Consider the following 6,000-nt stretch of genomic DNA (forward strand, 5'->3'; position numbering starts at 1 on the left):
ACTCTTAACACGTCTTTGCTAACAGCTTGGCATTGTTTTCCAAGGCGGTTCTGCTGCAGAGTGAGAGGTTTGTAATTACTTCAGACTCAGGGCACCTGGCCACCACAGCGCCCACAGGATGTGGAGAGGATTTCTAAAGCGGCTCCTGCCCAGCGCTCGGACCTGGAACAAAAGATAAATTATGCACACCTGGTGCTGCCCATTTGCCTACAGACGCCAGCAAGTTTGACTGGCTGCTTGTTAGTGTGCATATATTCCCCTCCATTTTCTCTGTTTCTCGTGCATCTTTAGTCTCATGTTCATATGTCAGAATAAGCTCAATATTTAAAAATCTAACTTTTTGCCAGCGTGGCTCAGCGGTTGAGCATCAACCTATGAACCAGGAGGTCACAGTTCGGTTCCCGGTGAGGGCCCAGCTCGATCCCCAGTGTGGGGATGCAGGGGGCAGCTGATCAATGATTCTCTCTCATCATTGGTGTTTCTCTCTCTCTTCCTCTCTAAAATCAATAAAAATACTTTTTAAAAGATAAAAGTTCAACTTTTGCCCTTTCCCAATACCCACTTCTTTAGTTTAAAAAAAAAAACAAAAACACCTGACTCTAGTGTGACTAATTTGAATTTTCTCATTCGTGTTTGGTACTCAGACCAATTCCATGAGAAGAAACTAAATCTTAGAAAGGACATACTTTTTTTTAATATATTTTATTGATTTTTTTACAGAGAGGAAGAGAGAGTTAGAAACATCGATGAGAGAATCATCCATCAGCTGCTTCCTGCACACCTCCTACTGGGGATATGCCTGCAACCAATGTACATGCCCTTGACCAGAATCAAACCTGGGACCTTTCAGTCCGCAGGCCGACGCTCTATCCACTGAGCCAAACCTGTTTCAGCAGAAAGGACATACTTTTTTACAGTAAAAATTCTCTTGATATTTTGTAAAAATTAATTTTTAGATTATGTTCAAATGTGAAAAGAGACTCCCATGAAAAGTTCCCCAAGCCTGTTTCAACGGTGAGGAAACTGAGGGCCAGGGTCCCACAGCCCTGCCCGCCCTGCAGCCTCCCTCTGCAAGCTGCAGTGGAGCTATCTGCACACCAGACCCTCAGACGTGTTTCTCTAATCCATGTTCTCTCTCTCTCTCTCTCTCTCCCTCTCTCTCTCTCTCTCTCCCACCCCTTTCATTCTCTCTAAATATCAATGGGAAATTATTCTCGGGTGAGGGTCAACAAAAAATAAAATAAAATAAAGCCATCAGAATAAATCACAACGGGTACATACAGACACTGTAAGACAGTGTTATGTTTTACAGTGTTTGTTCACTTTACCTTTTTTAAAAAAATTTATTGATTTCAGAGACAATGGCAGACCGAGAGATAGAAACATCAATGATGGGAATCATTGACCTGCTGCCTCTTGCACGCCCCCTGCTGGAGATCCAGCCTGCAACTTGGGCATGTGCCCTTGACCAGGATAGAACCCGGGACCCTTAAGGCCACGGGCCAACGTTCTATCCACTGAGCCAAACCGGCAAGCGCTGTTTACCTTTAACATTCCATGGGAACAAATTATTGATAAATCACAAATTTGTTCAGATACTGGTAGCGCGAGTGTGTTCTTTGTAAGCAGTAATAAGCCAACATTTGGTTTCAAAATGGTACTGCTTAATAAACTATATGTGCATCCAGTATGTTACACGTACAGAATGGTGTCTCATGACTAAAGGAGCTGTAGTTAGTCATAAAATATATATATAAACGAGGTCACTGAACTGCATAATAGAGGTGCCTTAATCTCAGAAACCTTTGTTTCAGAAAGCCATTTGCACCGTCTGAACCACCAATAAGAAATAATTTGAGCCAAGAATGTACCTTACACTTTCTAGTATTACAAATGCATAGGTAATGCTATGTGCTCTCATTAAACTGTTCGTGAGAGCAACAACAAGGAAGTACTGTGCCCCAAGGAAAGCCTTTTTCCTTTTGGTGAACTAAAGGAATATGGCTCTAGCTGGTTTGGCTCAGTGGATAGAGCATCGGCCTGCGGACTGAAGGGTCCCGGGTTTGATTCCAGCCAAAGGTACATGCCTGGATTGCAGGCTCAATTTCCGGAAGGGGGTATGCAATAATTCTCTCTCATCATTGATGTTTCTATCTCTCTCTCCTTCTCACTTCCTCTCTGAAATCAATAAATATTTTTTAAAAGGAATATGGCTTTTTAAATAATGTCTCATTTATTATTATATAATTAGAATTCTATAATTAGAGCTATCATTTATAATTAATATATCTTAAATATAATCAGAATGATATTTGTTTCCCAAACAAATAATAAGATGTAAGATAGAGAACCAAAAATTGAATCAAGGTGGTTTTTTAATTACCAATTCTTCTTTTATGTACTTTATAAGTTATTTTTATTCATTCCATAAAGGCAGAAAGAAGTTTTTTCTGTATCACTAGTGAAAAATATCAGCTGTTATGATTTATTGATATTGTGCCATTAATTTTCCTCATGCCTTTTTCTGCAAATGTAGCAAATAATTCTGAGAAAGTCCACTAGGGGGAGTTCTTACTACAGCTATAACACAAAGACCGCTCTTGCCATTTGCTGATGGGAGCCGATGGTATTTTCCTTCCATTTTTCTGTGTACTTGAGTTGGCAAACCAGATGCACTCTCCGTCGCCAGCAGATGCCAAACATAAAAACATTTAAATGAAAGTTTATTGAACCAAAGAAACAAGATGGGAATGTAGGACAATTCTTATAAAACTTTTCTTGCCATCTGGAGTAAGGCAAAAAAAAATGTACATCTGCAGACAATTAAACGTTGACTAATGTCTTTAAAAGAATGATATACTTTAACAGGAGACTTTCTTAAAATTTCAATTAAATATTTTTATTTCAGAAACACTCCAACGTGTTCCTGCTAAAAGCTTCCACAGAAGCCAAAGCTCACCGGCACACCCAGGTCCGTTCCCTCAGACGGCCTCGGTGTTCCAGGGGCGACTCCTTAAGAATGTTTTTTACCAAAACCGGTTTGGTTCAGTGGATAGAGCATCAGCCTGTGGGCTGAAAGTCCTGGGTTCGATTCTGGTCAAGGGCATGTACCTTGGTTGCGGGCACATCCCCAGTGGGGGGTGTGCAAGAGGCAGCTGATCGATTACATCGATGTTTCTAACTCTCTATCCCTCACTCTTCCTCTCTGTAAAAAAAAATCAATAAAATATATATTTTTTAAATGTTTTTCATGATTACAATTTCAACTTGGCGTCTATTATGAAAAATACAACATATACATATATGTTCTCACATGCAAAGTTTTAGCAAAATACACCTCTGGGAAATTTACTTTGAACTGCTGTGTGAGTGTGTGTACGTGTGTGTGTGTGTATTAGTGTGTTCCTATGGCTGTCTGTATTAGCAATCTTGTGCTGGCCCATTGATATTAACGGTAAATGGTCCATCTTTTTTTTTTTTTTTTAATTTGGGAAGTAGCTCCAGGTTTCATTCAGAGGAAAGATGGCACCTCTTGCTGGCACGCCTGCGGAGGAATGGGCGGGAGACAGCACACGGAGGGAGGCCTGGGAGAAGCAGGACTGCGTGTGTAACCTTCCCTGGCTCCGGGCTCCTGGGCCAGGCCTCCAGCGCGCGGAGCAGATGGAGCAGGCGGGGTGAGACATCGTAAACATTTCTGAACTCGCTCTGCCAGGCCCAGTGGCCTGTGGAGCCGCGGGGGGAGGAGGGGACGGAGGCCAGGGCCGCCTCCTGACGTGGAGCTGTCCCAACGGGTGGCGGCCACCACCACATGGTCCTGGTTTTAACCGGGGCCGGGAGGGCGGCCAGAGCACGGGGGCAGCAGCTGCTCCTCGCCTGTCCTGCCGGCCTCTGTGTCCGCAGCCGTTCTCTGTGCTGCCCCGTGTGTTCAGGCCACGATTTAGGCCCATGGCCACGGCGGGGCAGCCTCGCCGAAGGCAGGGCGGTCCGTGGAGGCACACAGGATGCTCTGCAGATGGGCACTGACACCCTCGTCACCTGCAGGACAGGATCCGAACTCCTCAGCATGGCATTCGGGCTCTCCACAGCCCAGCCTTACCCAGCCGGCCCCGCTGCTCCGTCTCCTGGAAGCCACGCTCCCCTGAGTCACGGTCAGGCTTCTCTTCACGCCTGTCTGCCTCCTCCCCGCTTCCCTGAGCGCTCCTGTCCCCTCCTCCCCGCTCCCCTGAGCGCTCCTGTCCCCTCCTCCCCGCTCCCCTGAGCGCTCCTGTCCATCCCTCCCCGCTCCCCTGAGCGCTCCTGCCCCCCTCCTCCCCGCTCCCCTGAGCACTCCTGTCCCCTCCTCCCCGCTCCCCTGAGCGCTCCTGTCCATCCCTCCCCGCTCCCCTGAGCGCTCCTGTCCCCTCCTCCCCGCTCCCCCTGAGCACTCCTGTCCCCTCCTCCCCGCTCCCCCTGAGCGCTCCTGTCCCCCTCCTCCCCGCTCCCCTGAGCGCTCCTGTCCCCTCCTCCCCGCTCCCCCTGAGCGCTCCTGTCCATCCCTCCCCGCTCCCCCTGAGCGCTCCTGTCCATCCCTCCCCACTCCCTGAGCGCTCCTGTCCATCCCTCCCCGCTCCCCTGAGCGCTCCTGTCCATCCCTCCCCGCTCCCCTGAGCGCTCCTGTCCATCCCTCCCCGCTCCCCTGAGCGCTCCTGTCCATCCCTCCCCGCTCCCCTGAGCGCTCCTGTCCATCCCTCCCCGCTCCCCTGAGCGCTCCTGTCCCCTCCTCCCCGCTCCCCCTGAGCGCTCCTGTCCATCCCTCCCCGCTCCCCTGAGTGCTCCTGTCCCCTCCTCCCCGCTCCCCCTGAGCGCTCCTGTCCCCTCCTCCCCGCTCCCCTGAGCGCTCCTGTCCTCCTCCTCCCCGCTCCCCTGAGCACTCCTGTCCCCTCCTCCCCGCTCCCCTGAGCGCTCCTGCCCCCTCCTCCCCGCTCCCCTGAGCGCTCCTGTCCATCCCTCCCCGCTCCCCTGAGCGCTCCTGTCCATCCCTCCCTGCTCCCCCTGAGCGCTCCTGCCCCCTCCTCCCTGCTCCCCCTGAGCGCTCCTGTCCCCTCCTCCCCGCTCCCCCTGAGCGCTCCTGTCCCCCTCCTCCCCGCTCCCCTGAGCGCTCCTGTCCTCCTCCTCCCCGCTCCCCCTGAGCGCTCCTGTCCCCTCCTCCCCGCTCCCCCTGAGCGCTCCTGTCCCCTCCTCCCCGCTCCCCTGAGCGCTCCTGTGCCCCTCCTCCCCGCTCCCCTGAGCGCTCCTGTCCATCCCTCCCCGCTCCCCTGAGCGCTCCTGTCCCCTCCTCCCCGCTCCCCCTGAGCGCTCCTGTCCATCCCTCCCCGCTCCCCTGAGTGCTCCTGTCCCCTCCTCCCCGCTCCCCCTGAGCGCTCCTGTCCCCTCCTCCCCGCTCCCCTGAGCGCTCCTGTCCTCCTCCTCCCCGCTCCCCTGAGCACTCCTGTCCCCTCCTCCCCGCTCCCCTGAGCGCTCCTGCCCCCTCCTCCCCGCTCCCCTGAGCGCTCCTGTCCATCCCTCCCCGCTCCCCTGAGCGCTCCTGTCCATCCCTCCCTGCTCCCCCTGAGCGCTCCTGCCCCCCTCCTCCCTGCTCCCCCTGAGCGCTCCTGTCCCCTCCTCCCCGCTCCCCTGAGCGCTCCTGTCCCCTCCTCCCCGCTCCCCTGAGCGCTCCTGTCCATCCCTCCCCTCTCCCCCTGAGCGCTCGTGTCCCCTGGCCAGACCCAGCCGGCTCTGCCGAGAGGCCGCTTCCCGGACAGCGCCTCTCCCCCTCATCAGCCCAGATTACTCTCTCTGGGCCCATCAGCACTCAGTCATTTCTCCATCACATCTCTTAGGCCCTGCCTGGCCGGCATGGCCATGAACCAAGATGTCATGGTTCAGTTTGGGTCAGGGCACAGACCCGGGTTTCTGTCTCAGTCCCCAGGAGGGGGCGTGCAGGAGGCAGCCAATGGATGATTCTTTCTCATCTCTGATGTT

The sequence above is a fragment of the Pipistrellus kuhlii genome, unplaced genomic scaffold, assembly GCF_014108245.1.
Source record: "Pipistrellus kuhlii isolate mPipKuh1 unplaced genomic scaffold, mPipKuh1.p scaffold_m20_p_14, whole genome shotgun sequence".
In the NCBI taxonomy this organism is placed as follows: domain Eukaryota; kingdom Metazoa; phylum Chordata; class Mammalia; order Chiroptera; family Vespertilionidae; genus Pipistrellus; species Pipistrellus kuhlii.